The 17,938-nt window shown below is 38.2% G+C and overlaps 1 protein-coding gene across 3 annotated transcripts in view; it reads right to left on the bottom strand.

Moving 5' to 3' along the window:
• The window catches only part of PAFAH1B1 (platelet activating factor acetylhydrolase 1b regulatory subunit 1), a 66,217-nt gene that overhangs the window by 36,301 nt on the left and 11,978 nt on the right, over positions 1 to 17,938 (bottom strand). The gene's annotated exons all lie outside the window — the stretch shown is intronic.

Genomic DNA, 17,938 nt, shown 5'->3' with positions numbered 1-17,938 from the left:
AATATACAATGAAAATTTTATCAGTAGAATGATATGTCTCCGATTTGCTTCAAAAAATTCTGCAAGAGTGGATGGAGCGATATATATGAAAAAATATTAGCTTTGAGTTGATAACTGTTGAAGCTGGGTAATGGGTACATGAACGGTTAATTTTCTCTACTTTCATTTATGGGTCTGAAGTTTTCCATATTAAAAAAAAATCAGAATAGAGAAATACTCAATGGGAGGAGGAGGAAGAAAATGGAATGAGAGATCTAGATACAAAGATGACTTACCTCTTCTACTGTATTATGAAGGAGAAAAACATGAAATATTTTTATTTCAGGAAAATAGGAAATGAGGTCACTGGCTGGGTAGGGGGAGTAAGGAAGAAGGCATTAAGAGGCTTAAAATAGCTGCTATGAAGAAAGAGGGCAAAAGAAATACAACAGGAAGTACAGAATGGACATTTTTAAGATTGGAGACCATGAACTTTTGGTGGTAACAATCTTACAAACATGTGACTTTTCTTTGGCAGTTGTCTGGCTACAGACACAGAAAAGTCACACATTTAGATCTCTAGGATTGGGTTGAAGGTTTACAGGGTATGTGTGGTGAATGCATAATGAAGAGATTGGAAACAATGGATCAAAGAGCCTAAGTGCCATCTTGCAGAAAGAAAATTGAAAAGGCAAACAGAGAGTAGAGGGATCAAGAAAGCAGAGTTTTCTATTTTCCAGGAGACCACTCGAAAGGTGGTATGTCAGAGAGTAGGATGATTAAATTTGAAACTTCTTGATTTGCTAATTATATGTTATTATTTACTACTATAGGTTAACAATGTTTTCATTACAACAATTTATGATCAATCTATATTTATAACCAACAGTACAAATAAACTAGGCAGTATCTTCACACAACCTGGGGAGGAGTCCTAAATCTTTTGGGGAGTCACTAAATTCATTTGACAATGTGATGAAGAGGCAAGACCTCTTCCCTCAAAAAAAGCACATATGAAGATAAAATATTATTAATACATACATGCATTTTAAGGGGGTTCACAAATCCTTCCAAAGTCAACATAATGAGTGATAAGACTTATCATCTTGGAAATATATTTTGGCAGTACTCCAACAATCCCCTCTAAGCTACTTGTATATATCACAAACATATTTCAAAGAAGAGTTTGGTTTATCCATTAGCGTGCATGTCAATATCCAGACATTCTTAGAGATCAGATCTGTGTTGCCTGAGCACTAGACACAGAGGCTTCTTCAATATGTTTTTTGGAATGCAGAATTCTTAAGCATTCTATATTCTAACACAACATATAGTTTTCTGCTACACCAAAGCAACTCTCCTAGACAACATCGTTTATTATGGCTTAGGTAAATACCTCACCACAGAAAGTGAAAGGGGATAAGTAAAAAAAGAAAACAGGAAATAGAGTATTAAAAAACAATCTTAGTGAATGAATTACTAATTTAAGTTCCTCTCATTTTGTTTCAGTGTGTTAATAACATAGGTTTCACACTTATCAAAACTTTTATAAAATATCAATAATTATTTTGTACATTGTTTCTTGCTAACTAGGAGTTTACGAAACAGGGGAAAACAATATAGAATATAAAGGATGTACATGAGGGAAAACATAAACAGCCAATTACACGTTAACAGTTGAGGTGTTATATATACAGTCTATACAGTCAGTAAAAACAAGACCGGGAGCTGACTGTGGCTCAGATCATGAACTTCTTATTGCCAAATTCAGACTGAAATTGAAGGAAGTGGAGAAAACGACTAGACCACTCAGGTATGACCTACACCAAATCCCTTATGACTATACAGTGGAAGTGAGAAATAGATTTAAGGGACTACATCTGATAGACAGAGTGCCTGATGAACTATGGATGGAGGTTCATGACACTGTACAGGAGACAGGAATCAAGACCATCCCCAAGAAAAAGAAATGCAAAAAAGCAAAATGGCTGTCTGAGAAGGCCTTACAAATAGCTGTGAAAAGATGGGAAGCAAACATCAAAGGAGAAAAGGAAAGATAAACCCATTTGAATGCAGAGTTCCAAAGAATAGCAAGGAGAGATAAGAAAGCCTTCCTCAATGATCAATGCAAAGAAATAGAGGAAAACAATAGAATGGGAAAGACTAGAGATCTCTTTAAGAGAATTAGAGATACCAAGGGAACGTTTCATGCAAAGATGGGCACAATAAAGGACAGAAATGGTATGGACCTAACAGAAGCAGAAGATATTAAGAAGAAGTGGCAAGAATATACAGAACTGTACAAAAAAGATCTTCACGACCCAGTTAATCACGACGGTGTGATCACTCACCTACAGCCAGACATCCTGGAATGTGAAATCAAGTGGGCCTTAGGAAGCATCACTACGAACAAAGCTAGTGGAGGTGATCGAATTCCAGTTGAGCTATTTATTTCAAATCCTGAAAGATGACGCTGTGAAACTGCTGCACTCAATATGCCAGCAAATCTGGAAAACTCAGCAGTGGCTACAGGACTGGAAAAGGTTAGTTTTCATTCCAATCCCAAAGAAAGGCAATGCCAAAGAATGCTCAAACTATTATACAGTTGCACTCATCTCACACGCTAGTAAAGTAATGCTTATGGAGAAGGAAATGGCAACCCACTCCAGTGTTCTTGCCTGGAGAATCCCAGGGACAGGGGAGTCTGGTGGGCTGCCGTCTATGGGGTCGCACAGAGTCGGACACGACTGAAGTGACTTAGCAGCAGCAGGCTAAGCTATGATGTTCAGTAGCTTTGCTTTATTAAGTGCATTTTTGATCTATAATTTTTAAACCCATGATGAGTTTGTTGGGGCATAATTTCGTCATAAGCTGACGAAGATCTGCATTTTATGCTCTGGAATCACTTACTCTTAAAATTGCAAGATGAACCCCGGCCTTGTTAAGTCTAACATAACTTAGAACATTAAATAAAAGATTACAGAACGTTTTCATTGCACTTGTTTCCTCATGACATATTTTGCTACTGAGATTGTGCTCATATATTTCCCACTGAGATTTGCCAGGATACCTCTTCCAATATGGCAAGTGTTGGGCTCCATTTATTTTTTTAGCTCTAACCACTCCCACCCTAACCTGCCCAAATTTCAAAAGTTTCATTCAATTACTCAGTCTTCCAACTACATCTTCATGTATCATCAGGTACCCCTAGGAGAAGGCAACACCCAATGCTATAAGCTCACCCCTCAGAGCTACCAGCTACCTTAGACATTTGCCCTGCAATTCTTCACTGCCTTGTCAGCTCTCTGTTGCTTTCCCCTTCATCAGGATCTCTCTTCTAATGTCCTTCCACGCATAGAAATTCCATAGATCTATGAACTTTAGAGACTGGACCAACTGTGTATAAAAGGAAGGCTTAACAATCTTTATCTTAAATGCTTAGAGTCTTCATGAAAAACTGCCTTTATCAGAAACAGATGAGAGTGTCTACTATTTTTGATATCACTTTACTGCCAAATATATTTTCATGACATAGAGCAGGTACAGTGATTTCTGAGTTGCAAGAGTCTTGACAATGGAGACATGACATTTACAGAGCTTAAGAAGGGACTGCTCTCTTTCAGCCAGGACACTGCACCTCACAGAGGCAGGATTTCTTTTTGTTCTTCTTTTTTTTAGTAGGAAAGCTGTGTGAGGCAAACTGATCTTTTCTTAGGGTTCACCTAAAGAACTAAGATTGACTAAGAAATATTTTCTTCTTTATTAAAAACACCTACCAGACCTAAGTTCACTGCTGGTGATTGAGCAAAGTAGACTTTATATTAGTCACTGTTCAGTCATTTGTGTTAGAAGATATTTGCATTTTGATTTCTGTGCACCAAGATGTGTTTGGAAAGTGTTCATTCATGAATAAAATAAAAAGGGAAATCCTTATGAAATAAGAAAATAAATAAAGTAATGCTTAAAAATTCTCCAAGCCAGGCTTCAGCAATATGTGAACCATGAATTTCCAAATGTTCAAGCTGGTTTTAGAAAAGGCAGAGGAACAAGAGATCAAACTGCCAACATCTGATGGATCATCGAAAAAGCAGAAGAATTCCAGAAAAACATCTGTTTCTGCTTTACTGACTATGCCAAAGCCTTTGACTGTGTGGATCACAATAAACTGTGGAAAATTCTTCAAGAGATGGGCATACCAGACCACCTGACCTGCCTCTTGAGAAACCTGCATGCAGGTCAGGAACCAAGTTAGAACTGGACATGGAACAACAGACTGGTTCCAAATAGGAAAAGGAATACGTCAAGGTTGTATACTGTCACCCTGCTTATTTAACTTATATGCAGAGTACGTCATGAGAAATGCTGGGCTGAAAGAAGCACAAGCTGGAATCAAGATTGCCTGGAGACATATCAATAACCTCAGATATGCAAATGACACCACCCTTATGGCAGAAAGTGAAGAAGAACTAAAGAGCCTCCTGATGACAGTGAAAGAGGAGAGTGAAAAAGTTGGCTTAAAGCTCAACATTCAGAAAACTAAGATCATGGCATCCGGTCCCACCACTTCATGGCAGATAAATGGGGAAACAGTGGAAACAGTGGCTGACTTTATTTTTTTGGGCTCCAAAATCACTGCAGATGGTGACTGCAGCCATGAAATTAAAAGACGCTTACTCCTTGGAAGGAAAGTTATGACCAACCTAGATAGCATATTAAAAAGCAGAGACATTACTTTGTCAACAAAGGTCCGTCTAGTCAAGGCTATTGTTTTTCACGTGGTCATGTATGGATGTGAGAGTTGGACTGTGAAGAAAGCTGAGCGCCAAAGAATTGATGCTTTTGAACTGTGGTGCTGGAGAAGACTCTTGAGAGTCCCTTGGACTGCAAGGAGATCCAACCAGTCCATTCTAGAGGAGATCAGTCCTGGGTGTTCATTGGAAGGACTGATGCTAAAGCGGAATCTGCAATACTTTGGCCACCTCATGCGACGAGTTGACTCACTGGAAAAGACTCTGATGCTGGGAAAGGTTGGGGGCGGGAGGAGAAGGGGACGACAGAGAATGAGATGGCTGGATGGCATAACCGACTCTGTGGACATGAGTTTGAGTGAACTCCGGGAGATGGACAGGGAGGCCTGGCGTGCTGTGATTCATGGGGTCGCAGAGAGTCGGACACGACTGAGCAGCTGAACTGAACTGAACCACTGCAATTTATAAGCACCATCTCATTACTGCTGACTTTTCAGCTCTTCTCTTTCCTATCTTTGTTTCTTTTTTCTTGGCCTGTCTACCTCATCATTCTTGGCTTTCCCTTTACGGACATTAATCAGGATGCCTTCTCATTCTTACAACACACCCACCAAACACATGCAAGATATAATCTTTGTCCCCACAGTAATCACCGGTTGACGGATGCTCAAAGATTGCTTCTTTGTTGATTAAAATCTTTCTCTTCTTTGACTTAAGGCATGAAGCCATTTTGAACACCTGAGGGTTCCAAGTGGAATTCTGACCCGGTTTAGATTTGACTTTATGTATATCCCTTCCTACTGCTTTTTATCTGAAATCAGTTTTCTGTGTGATACAACTGTTTGTGTCTATAAACAGTGAAACAGAACGTGAAAAAGACAACTATTTGCTGTTTTAACATGCTTTTAGAAATTTCAGGTCACTTTTTCCCTTCACTCTGATGTCAAAATATACTTAAATGAAAACGAGGAAAAGATCTATTTAAAAGGTTGTTTTACAGACATACAGCCTGACAGAACCACTGACAAAACAAAACAGTCCTGGAATATAAACTGCTGCTGCTGCTGCTAAGTCACTTCAGTCGTGTCCGACTCTGTGCGACCCCATAGACGGCAGCCCACCAGGCTCTGCCGTCTCTGGGATTCTCTTCTCCTAAAAATATTAAGTATCCTATAAATTGTGTTCTACTTCACTGAATCCATTATTTCTAGGTTCACTGGGATTCTATGATGCCAAATATGTCTCTCATAAAAAATAAACAATACTGAATTATACTACCTGCTCTCTATCAAAAATTCCAACTTGCATTCTATTATTATACTGAATAAAATCAAAATAAAAAATGAATTCACCAAACTGATGCTGATGACCTCTACTATGAGTTTACATAAATTTAGGCAATGATTCTTTAGGCTGAGAAACACCTCTGGGACACAAAACAATGAATGCCACATTTGTATTTTTTTCAAATTAAATTTACTAAACGTAGTTGAAGGAGAAGAGGGGTTAACTATGGATTTTTACCATGAGTCTACATTTGAACCACCTGAGAAACATCTTGAAAATAATCATGCTAGGGTGGCTCAGAGGTTAAGGCATCTGCCCGCAATGCGGGAGACCCGGGTTCGATCCCTGGGTTGGGAAGATCCCCTGGAGAAGGAAATGGCAACCCATTCCAGTATTCTTGCCTGGAGAATCCCATGGATAGAGGAGCCTGGTGGGCTACAGTCCACAGGGTCGAAGAGTCGGACACGACTGAGCGACTTCACTCACTCACTCACTCAGGCCTTATCCTAGCCATTCTGATGTGCCATAGAGATTTTAAAATTTTCTCCAGATGATTCTGATGCACATCCTCAGTAGAGAACCATATACTCAACATTACAGGCTGTAACCAGTCCTAAAGGGCCAAAGGCAAAATTATAAAAGAAGGGAAAATCAAGAAATCTTCAGTGTCAGAACTCAGAGGAGTTCCAAGGGCAAAAACCAAATCAGGAGACCAAGGTACACAGGTTTCAAAGGTAACTGCAACAACTGTCACCCAAATTCAAATAAATATTTACAAACCCCTTCAGATATATCTTGAGGAGACATCTTATACTAACAGGAAAAAAAGATCAATACAACACTTTGAACTAAGCATTTTTCATTATAGTTAAACTGTTATTAAAGATTTTTTTTTTCATCCTTCAAGAAGAAAATACTGCTGGCTTGTTCATTACACACCTCTATCTCCTCCTAGTCTTCCTGGAATGTTCTAATAAAGATACTTTCTTATGTAACTATATTACTTTGTTGCTTTTGTCTCATCCTATTTCTTCTCCTCTGTATCTAGACCAGGGGTCGGCAAACTTGATAAATGGATAGACAGTATTGATAAATATTTTAAGTTTTGCTGACCTTATGGTTTCTACAGCAAGAAAACAACAATAAACAACATGTGGAATATCTGTGTCTCCGTATTAATAAAACTTTATAGACACTGAAATTTCAATTTCGTGTAACTTATTAATTTATAAAATTAAAATCGGAAATTATTTTATAAGCGGAATTGTATAAAAATGTTTACAAAACAAATTTTTACAAAAGATAACTTTGTTTCTTTCCAACCACTAAAAACTGCAGGGAGGATCCAGCTTGTCAGACATAGTTTGCAAGCCCCCTTATCTAGACAAATGAAGTTACCCAGTACAAGCTACTTTAAATGTTAATAACAGTAGACTCTCTTTCATAGGGTTGTCAGGTAGATTAAATGATTCGACATATGTAAAGAAAGTGCTTAGAACAGTGCCTGGTACACAGTAAGTGCTATATGATTTTACACACACCAAGAGAAAGAGATAAAGAAACTAAATATTTCCATATCTCCTCTACTTTAATACCCTTTCATTTGTTATCACACTGAAATGTTTTACCTAAAATTTGACTTATAAAAAAGAAAAATCACTGTTGAGGCAGAAAAAGTATCCAATTATGAGCTTATCAGCTTTTCCTAGAAACTAATTTTCTAAGTTTTTTTCCCCTCAAAAGTCCAAATATATCCACCTGAATTTATTCACAGCAGTAATCTCATTAATCTGAATCTCAAGCAAAAAAAGAAACCCTCACCTACCTGCTGAAGTAAATATTTACAAAGATCTACACCAAGACCTCAAAGGAGGACAGAGGATTCTAATTTTCAATACACTAATGCAACTGCTTCCCTGGTGGGTTTCCCTGGTAGGCCAGACAGTAAAGAATCTGCCTGTAATGCAGGAGACCTGGGTTCTATCACTGGGTTAGGAAAATCCCCTGGAGGAGGGCATAGCAATCCACTTCAGTATTCTTGCCTGGAGAATCCCTGTGGACAGAGGAGCCTGGTGGGCTACAGTTCATGGGGTCACAAAGAGTCAGACATGACTGATCAACTAAGCACAGCACACAATGCAATTGCAGTTAGGAAGAACTTGTCTATAAATCATGATTACATTATAACCAAGACATGGCTTACAAATTCAGGTTTAGCATACTTTTTCCTTTACTTAAGTAGCCAATTTAATTAACCAAGGAAAGTCAGCAACTCTCAACCTGGCTTAAGCCTGCCTAAAATTAAAGTGTGAATCAAAGAATGTAAGGAAAAGTCAGGCAGAATTCAGGTGAGGCCATTTATCTCCAGAAAGGTATAAAGACGCAGCATTCCTCATGCCCAAGTCTTCATTATAGAAATATTTCATTTTGGGTATCTGCCCCCTCACCCATATGCCTTGCAATTTTCCATTTCCCTTCAAGATTCACCCCAAAGGCAACGCATCACCACCTCTGTGACGCCTTCTTTGGCTAGACTATTCTCATTGGAGCAGCCTACTGCCTAGTCTTCAATCTCACTGTGCTATATACATATAATCCTAACAGCTATCATTTACAGAATGACTTTATAGGCTAGCTCTTTTCCTGAAATATTTAATTCTTACAACTCTCAGCAAAAAAAAAAAAAAAAACACTAATACACTTATTAACAGATGAGGAAACAAGTTCACTAAGGTTACAGAATGTATTCAAGGTCAAAATGTTAAACAGTGGCCGGGCCAGGATTCAAATCCGGTTTGCTTTTTACTTCCACACAAAAGGTTTCGAACAGTAGGAATGAGGACAGAGGGGAGGCCAAGAGGGCAGGATTCTGTTTTTTAATCTGTTCATGTATTGGATTTCTGCACCCAAGTTTTTTTGGAGAAGTTTCCACTGTTAAGATAAATTTGAAAAATCAACTGATTTTACCCTGGGCTGCCTCCCACATTCTTTTTAACTACATACATGCCGTCTCTAGTACCAGACTGATCTCCTCAGGGGCAAACACTGAACTGAATCTGCCTCTCTAGTGTTTGAACGGAGTCAAGCCTTGAAAGCAAAATTTTCCAAATCAAGTAAGTATATTTCCACAGTTAAAAGGAATTATACAATAACTTACAAGTCCAAAGCAATTTAGTCAATAAAATTCTTCCATATATGATAAAAAAAAAACCAAATGAGCTTTAAAATATTCTCTAAAAACACATTTCTTCAGAATTCTTCAACATTCAAAAGCTTTATTTTAATAAAATATCAATTATATAGCCACTGTCAAGTAGTATGAGCAAAAGGTATTAACTATGTTTTTTTTAATTGCCATACATATTAGAATTAAACCATATAAAACTGTCGATAATGGCAATTCCACAGATTCAATCTAACGCTTATCAATGGTATTTAAACACCACTAGCAAAGCTTTCCAGAGAAGGCAATGGCAAGCCACTCCAGTACTCTTGCCTAGAAAATCCCATGGACAGAGGAGCCTGGTGGGCTGCAGTCCACGGGGTCGCTACTAGTCGGACACGACTGAGCGACTTCACTTTCACACATTGGAGAAGGAAATGGCAACCCACTCCAGTGTTCTTGCCTGGAGAATCCCAGGGACGGGGGAGCCTAGTGGGCTTCCGTCTATGGGGTCACACAGAGTCGGACACGACTGAAGTGACGCAGCAGCAGCAGCAAAGCTTTCCGGAGAAGGCAATGGCAAGCCACTCCAGTACTCTTGCCTAGAAAATCCCATGGACAGAGGAGCCTGGTGGGCTGCAGTCCACGGGGTCGCTACTAGTCGGACATGACTGAGCGACTTCACTTTCACTTTCACACATTGGAGAAGGAAATGGCAACCCACTCCAGTGTTCTTGCCTGGAGAATCCCAGGGACGGCGGAGCCTGGTGAGCTGCCGTCTATGGGGTCGCACAGAGTCGGACACGACTGAAGCGACTTAGCAGCAGCAGCAAAGCTTTCAGCAACTAGCTGAGGGACTTAGTTTTGACAAAAAAAAAAAATTAACCAGAGTAACTCCCTCCTCTCTGAGATTTCATAGTTCTTTGTACATACACATATTTAACATTTCTCACAGCACACAGTAATCATCTGCCTTGACGTTGTCTCCTCAACAACACTCCTCCAAACCTGCAAATCTGACATATTCCTCATTGTGTCTCTACCAAATATTATGGTAATCCACACACAGTAGGGATAGAGTAAGCATTTCTATGTCTGCTTCAGGAATCACAGTAAAACTGGTATTAAAAATTTACCATGTCCTCAGAAATAAAAGATGTACTCTATTTCTCATCATTCTTTTTCAAATTCTGAAATATGGGCAATAAAAAATCCAGCTGCTTAGAGCTGGATTTGATGTAATTTTTTTCATTTAAAAGATTTAACACTAATGTCATAAAAGTAAACCAATTTAAAAATCCTGTAGAAAATCAATTGCCTGTCTCAACTTTATAATAAAACTTTAAAAATTAAACACCATTTAATCTTCTAATGTGCATATTAATTACTTTCCTGGTTTTTGCTTAAAAATGCAAAGGAAAAGTGACAATTAGATAAACTTAACCAAAGTCACACACACAAATCCATTACCTTAAAACTCAGAGGAAAAAGTTTACTAATACTTCTAAGCATACAAACAATAACAGAAAACATATTGTTCTGTTGCCTTTTTTAAAAAACGTACAAGTTACAATGAATACTGATGCAGATAGAACAAAGAAATTATAACAATGCAGGAATCACTGCAATTCTTAAGAACAGAGCAATGTTCTAAAACTGATGTTCCATGATGATTGTTTTGGAGATAATGTACAGGAGATAAAAGAGAAAAGGGCAGGCTATAAGTAGAAGGTAAGAGAGGCCTTGACTAGGATGGAAACAGTTAACAATGACTTGGGGGAAAAAAGAGCTTTATAGTCAAAAGGGAATTATGCAAAAGTGCGATTTTTCTTTTTGACCTGGTCTACTACTTGCTCCTGGTTTTAAAGCTGGATTTCTCAAGGATATGATCTTGGTCCTAAAAGTGTATCCCCTTTAGAGGATCTTTACCACCAAAGACAACTGCCCACAATCCAATTGGAAAACTTTCATTATATCTCAACTGAACTGATTTCTAGTTTATGACTATCCACATTCAATGCTTTCCTCCACTGCAACAATGAGAAGTAACTATATTGTTAGTGTCAATTACTCCGTTTTCTTTTCACTGCGATCTACCAGGTACCAAGCATACAAATCAAACAACATATCTATGTTCCATGTAACCTGTGTCTCTTCTATGAAAAGCTGCACGTGACTTAGAGAGTCCCTGTCTTAAGAAATTTACAATATAGTTGAAGATGTGAGTTACATATACATAGCCTTTCAATCATTCATTGACTATTCTGCCGAACTCTGTGATATGAAGTTTTACTATAAATAAAGGTGAATAAAATGCAATCCATCCCTAGGAGAATGTAGTCAATCTAGTCAGAGTAAGACGGGAGACTGGGGACAGGGAAGGAGGTGATGGAGTATAATGTGAGCCAAGGACTAACCAAGTCAGCTTTGTGAACTGAAAGGCTAAAGATGGAAATGACTGGCAGTTTTCTGAGGCAGGTTTTAGAAGAAGGGAAAATAATACGTTGACTATAATATGAAAAAAATAACCAAATGTAAAATTATTTTAAGCAGTTGAAAAATACAGTGCTAAAAAGCTGAGGCCATATCTATTACCTGACATAAATAAAAACACCACCTCTTTGTATTTACCAGGAGCCCACTGTCATAGGAATGGTCTGCTGAAGCAATTGGTTTTCAGCAGCATAAAACAGAGCTGTGTATTGAACCCCCTTTTTCTTTAACTCTATTTCTTAATGACTTTACCAGTTTGGGATATTATGGAAGAATGCTGCTCCTTACACCTTCAAACAAGGCAGGAATGTAGCAGATAGGAATCTACAAGCACTCCCACAAAGTTTATTTGGGTAAAACTAGTGAAAAGGTTGGCTTGAAGCTCAACATTCAGAAAACAAAGATCACGGCATCTGGTCCCATCACTTCATGGGAAATAGGTGGGAAAACAGTGGAAACAGTGTCAGACTTTATTTTTTTGGGCTCCAAAATCACTGCGGATGCTGACTGCAGCCATGAAATTAAAAGACGCTTGCTCCTTGGAAGGAAAGTTATGACCAACCTTGACAGTATATTAAAAAGCAGAGACATTACTTTGCCAACCAAGGTCCATCTAGTCAAGGCTATGGTTTTTCCAGTGGTCATGTATGGATGTGAGACTTGGACTGTGAAGAAGGCTGATCGCCGAAGAATTGATGCTTTTGAACTGTGGTGCTGGAGAAGACTCTTGAGAGTCCCTTGGACTGCAAGGAGATCCAACCAGTCCATTCTAAAGGGGATCAATCCTGGCTGTTCATTGGAAGGACTGATGCTAAAGCTGAAACTCCAATACTTTGGCCACCTCATGCGAAGAGTTGACTCACTGGAAAAGAGTCTGATCCTGGGAGGGATTGGGGGCAGGAGGAGAAGGGGATGACAGAGAATGAGATGGCTGGATGGCATCACCGACTCGATGGAAATGAGTTTGAGTGAACTCCGGGAGTTGGTGATGAACAGGGAGGCCTGGTGTGCTGTGATTCACAGGGTTGCAAAGAGTTGGACACGACTGAGCAACTGAACTGAAGTTTTCACAAAACTACTTAAATCCTACATATAAATCGTTTGCACCTGATGTATGGAACACCCACACTTCAGGTACTTGCCAAGGAGCTTAATCTCAATATGTATCAAAACTGGACTGAGGGAAACTATATCCATTGGTCAAACAATCTACCCATTCATTCAGACTTGACTCTCATATGACGCGGTTGGTCTTCCCATATTGAGTGTTGTTAAATACTAGACATCCATCTACCTTAGAGATGTTGATGATGGAAATGATAATTACACATAATCTTTACGAGGACCCCTATGAGAAATTACAGTCTGAGAATGCCAAGTGTTAGTGACCTTTCTGAATTAATTGGTTCACTTTTATCTTAAGGACATTATGAAAAATAACCTAACTGGTATTTTTTTTCCTCCTGCCACCACATAGAAAGTTCTGTCAAATCTGTGCTCTCTGCCTGCAGGAAGACCACTGTGATAGACCTTTTTGGCCTAGATTCTGATTCCATTTTATCCTTACCCTTTCTTTTTTCTCTTTGTTTTTAATTTGTGGTATTTTGTAGTCTATGCATCTTTATAAACTGCTTTAAATAGATTACAAATCAAATACAGAGACTAACTAGGCAGGTAAAAGTGTAAATCAGCTAGAAATAAGGCAACAGTGATAGAACTGATTTTTTTTTTAAGTAAATCTAATTAAAAACAAAAATCTGAGCAGACAAAACATTTTTAATCTAAACCCTGGACTATCCATTTGCAGCCTCTGAATAAAGTACTTTTTCTTGACTACTGCAGTTCTCTAGCTATACCTTTCCCCGATTTTTTATAAAGACATCAATAGGAAAGTATTTCTTCACTATAAACAGTACAAGAGCAATAATAAACGATAACAGAGTGGTAGAAACCTGTTTCACTGGAAAGTTCATGCCCATCTAAAGGAGGGAAGTTGTGACTCAGCTTAGGCCAACTGCTGCCACAGGAAAATGTGGGCCCCGCTGTTGCCGAAGCTTCCAATTTTTCAGGATAATCCAAAAAACCTAATTCTAAGATAATGACTCAAAAACAAAATTTTAACTATGCAAGGACAAGAGAAATGCATTTACACTTAGTTCATCATAAAGGCCAAAAGTGTGCAACCACCCCTGGCCCAATACTGAATTAAACATAGGTTTTCTGAACAGACTGAGGAAAATGCAACAAAACAGGAATTTATGGTCTAAAATCAATGTCAACAACATTATTCATTCTATTTATTCCATTCAAAGCATAAAATTTACTGAAGAACAAATAGTTAATCAACCTTAAGATAAAACTTTGTGAAACAAAAACAAAATCATCTGCAGACACCTTTTTCATGTTCACTGCAACATTGTATGTAACAGTGAAAATCTTGAAAACAATTTAAAGGCCTATTTCTGTACTATACCTATAACAAACTAGAGACGATTATATATCAGAAATTATTTAGCACAATAAACTAGATCTACATATATCAATACATCTAGAAAACATTTTTTAGGTGAAAAAAACAAGTTGCAGGATATACAGTGTAACATTCATGTAAACTCCAAACATGATTATACATTGTTTATGGATACGTTTATGTACAGAAAAAGTATAAAAACAAAATAAAAGAATATATACAAACTTTAGGAAGAACTTTATCATTAGAAAGAGGGAGGGTGAGTAGGACTGGAAAGTGGGTATCAACTCTAACTGTAATAAAGCCATATTTCTTTAAAAAAAAAAAAAAACTTTAAAGCAAAATGTTAACACCTGTTAATTCAGGTAGTAATTATGTGGATACACTGTTTTATCATCACGGGTATTTCTCTTGCATATTTGACATATTCCATAGTAAAAATAAACTGTAAATATGTAAAATAAAATTTAAAAGAAATGACATCTAGATCCCATGATGGGCCCTCTTAAAACAAGCTGAATATATAAATGGCATGAAAGCCCTGAAGGAATCAATCCTAAACTTTTGAGGTCCTACTGTGTAGAATTTTGAAGTCAAATAGTGGAGGTTCAAATATCAACTACAAACTGACCTTAGGCAAATTTTCAAAATTCCTGAGCCTGTTTGTCCACATCAATCAAACAACTGTGGTGAAGCTTAAGGAGTTAATCGGTGTTAAGGGCTTGTCTACCATTTTACTTCCCTCCATAGAGTTCTAGAATAGTGAAGATATACAAAGAGAAAATTATAATTTCACTTTGAAGATGACATTCTTACATACATCATCAATGTAAAAAGAGATACTGTTATTCTAGGGTCAAGGACAGAAAACAAATCAGTTTTGCCACCACAAGAAGGGAGAAAGTAGACAACCCTATTGCCATTACGTCAACTTATCTTAATCATCTTCACATCACCAAATACCAAGCACCACTTACTAAGAACTACGTGCAAGGTACTGTTCTAGGCTCTTTAGTAAGTATTAATTTGGTATGTCAGGTAAAAATTTATATAAGCTATAACAAAACTAGGAAAGGAGTATGTCAAGGCTGTATATTGTCACCCTGCTTATTTAACTCATACATGGAGTACACCATGTGAAATGCCAGGCTGGATGACTCACAAGCTGGAATCAAGACTTCAGAGAAATATCAACAACCTCAGATATGCAGATGATACCACTTTAATGGCAGAAAGCAAAGAGGAACTAAAGAGCTTCTTGGTGAAAGTGAGACAGGAGAGTGAAAAAGTTGGCTTAAAGCTCAACATTCAAAAAACTAAGATCATGGCATCCAGTCCCATCACTTCAAGGTAAATGGGGAAAAAGTGGAACCAGTGACAGACTTTTATTTTCTTGGGTTCCAAAATTACTGTGGACAGCAACTTGCAGCCATGAAATTAAGACACTTGCTCCTTAGAAGTAAAGCTATGACCAACCTAGACAGTGTATTAAAAAGCAGAGACATCACTTTGCCAACAAAGGTCTGTATAGTCAAAGCTATGGTTTTTCCAGTAGTCATGTACTGCTGTTGAACCATAAAGAAGGCTGAGTGTCAAAGAATTCATGCTTTCGAACTATGATGTTGGAGAAGACTCTTCAGAGTCCCTCTGACAGCAAGAAATCAAACCAGTCAATCCTAAAGGAAATCAACCTTGAATATTCATTGGAAGGACTGATGCTGAAGCTTCAATGTTTTGGCACTGGATACAAAAAAGCCAACTCTTTGGAAAAGATCCTGATGCTGGGGAAAACTGAAGATAAAAACAGAAGGGGGTGACAAAGGATGAGATGGTTGGATGGCATCACTGACTCAATGGACATGGGTGAGCAAACTCTGGGAGATAGTGAGGGACAGGGAAGCCTGACATGCTGCAGTTCATGGCGTCACAAAGAGTCAGACACAACTTAGTGACTGAACAACAACAAGAAAAAATACTTGTAGATACCTTAAAATTAAGAATTCAAAGAAAATTTCTTTCAGATGAAAAAAAAAATTAGAGGTTACCTGGAAAAGAAGAACCTGGTATGCAGATTTAAAGGATATTCCCTGGTGGTTCAGAGGTTAAAGCGTCTGCCTCCAATGCAGGAGACCTGGGTTCGATCCCTGGGTTGGGAAGATCCCTGGAGAAGGAAATGGCAACCCAATCCAGTACTCTTGTCTGGAGAATCCCATGGACGGAGGAGCCTGGTAGGCTACAGTCCACTGGGTCGCAAAGAGTCGGACATGACTGAGCGACTTCACTTCACTTTCACAGAGAAAAAGAGAATGGATGGAGTGGTAAAGAGTGAAAATGCCATAAGGAAAAGAAAGTATCTTAAGGCTGAATCACCAGATACAAGGCAGGCAATAAGAAACAGGTAGCTGTTGAAGTGTGAGCTAGGATATCACATGAAAAAGTGAGCTAGGACACAAAAGAAAAGTCCCTGAGTGTCCATTTAGGATTAAAAAATATGTTTTTAGCAAGGTACCCTTTTGCATTTTCATATACAAAGCTGACTAAATAAATGCAGTAAAAAGCTGGCAATAGGTTTTTCACAAGAAAGCAACTTGAGAACTATGGTTCAGGAAAATTAATCTGGAGCTTTATGTAATAGTCCACATAATTCCTCCTTTTATTCTCTGCGACGGATGGCTAATGACACTCAGCTTCTCAATTTCACCCAGACACCCAAGCCACAAATCTGAGATGTCTTCTGATACCAACCTCTCATCACACACTGTGTGTGTTCTCAGTTGCTCAGTCATGTCCAACTCTTTGAACCCCATGGACTGTAGCCCTCCAGGCTCCTCCGTCCATAAAATTCGCCAAGCAAGAATACCAGAGTGGGTTGCCATTTTCTCCTCCAGGTGATCCCTACTCAGGGATTGAGCCCGCGTCTTTCGTTGATTTCTTTCCCACTGTGGCACATTACACACTACCCATTCACAATTGTACCTCCTAAACCTTTCTCCAGTCAACAACCTTCACTGTCACTATTTCAAGCACTGATCGTTCTTTCCTGAAAAAAACCTCTTAAGTGACCTTCAAACTCCAATCTATATTCCTCACTGCCACCTAAACTACCTAACTCTACATCTGACTATAATGTTCACCTTGCTTGAAACTATGCCTTCCGAATTGCCTAGAATTTGGAACAACCCAAAATTTATAAATTCTATCTATCTGGCTCATATGTACCTTTTCAGTCTCATACTCACATGTACTCTACAATTCCCTCCGCAAATTACTTCCCAGCATTCACGTAACAGTTTTTCATGCTTCTGTACCTGTATATGTTGCTCTTCCCTTTACCTAAAATGACCTTCTCCCATGTCCACTCCAATTACTCATTCAAGATCTGGTTTAAATATCCTTCTCAACCATCTTTAGTAGGGAGATTTGATGAGCCCTGAAACAGCATGACACATATCATACGTGATGTTCACCACCATGACCCAGGACCCAGATTTAAAAGACTACAGAAGGATACTGAATTTCCTACCCATTTAATTATTTCATTAAGACTCTAGAGAACACTCTAATTTCAATTAAGTTTTCCTATTTTTGTAAAACTGAATGGCATGAAAAAATATTCTTAAAATTTGACAAATCTAAAAGTAGGGAAGAGAGAAGTAAGATTTATCAAAGGAACAAATACATGATGAAACATTGTACCAATCCAAGTTTATTTATCATATATGATTAAACAATGAAAAATTATAGCTATAATAGAATTAACAAATTTTAACTTCTTTAATGATTCAACAGCCACTTTAA

The sequence above is a fragment of the Moschus berezovskii genome, chromosome 20, assembly GCF_049115385.1.
Source record: "Moschus berezovskii isolate FMDL1 chromosome 20, NW_MosBer_1.0, whole genome shotgun sequence".
NCBI classification, from domain to species: domain Eukaryota; kingdom Metazoa; phylum Chordata; class Mammalia; order Artiodactyla; family Moschidae; genus Moschus; species Moschus berezovskii.
Note: the sequence above shows the minus strand (reverse complement) of the source record. Positions and strands in the feature narration are given on the sequence as shown.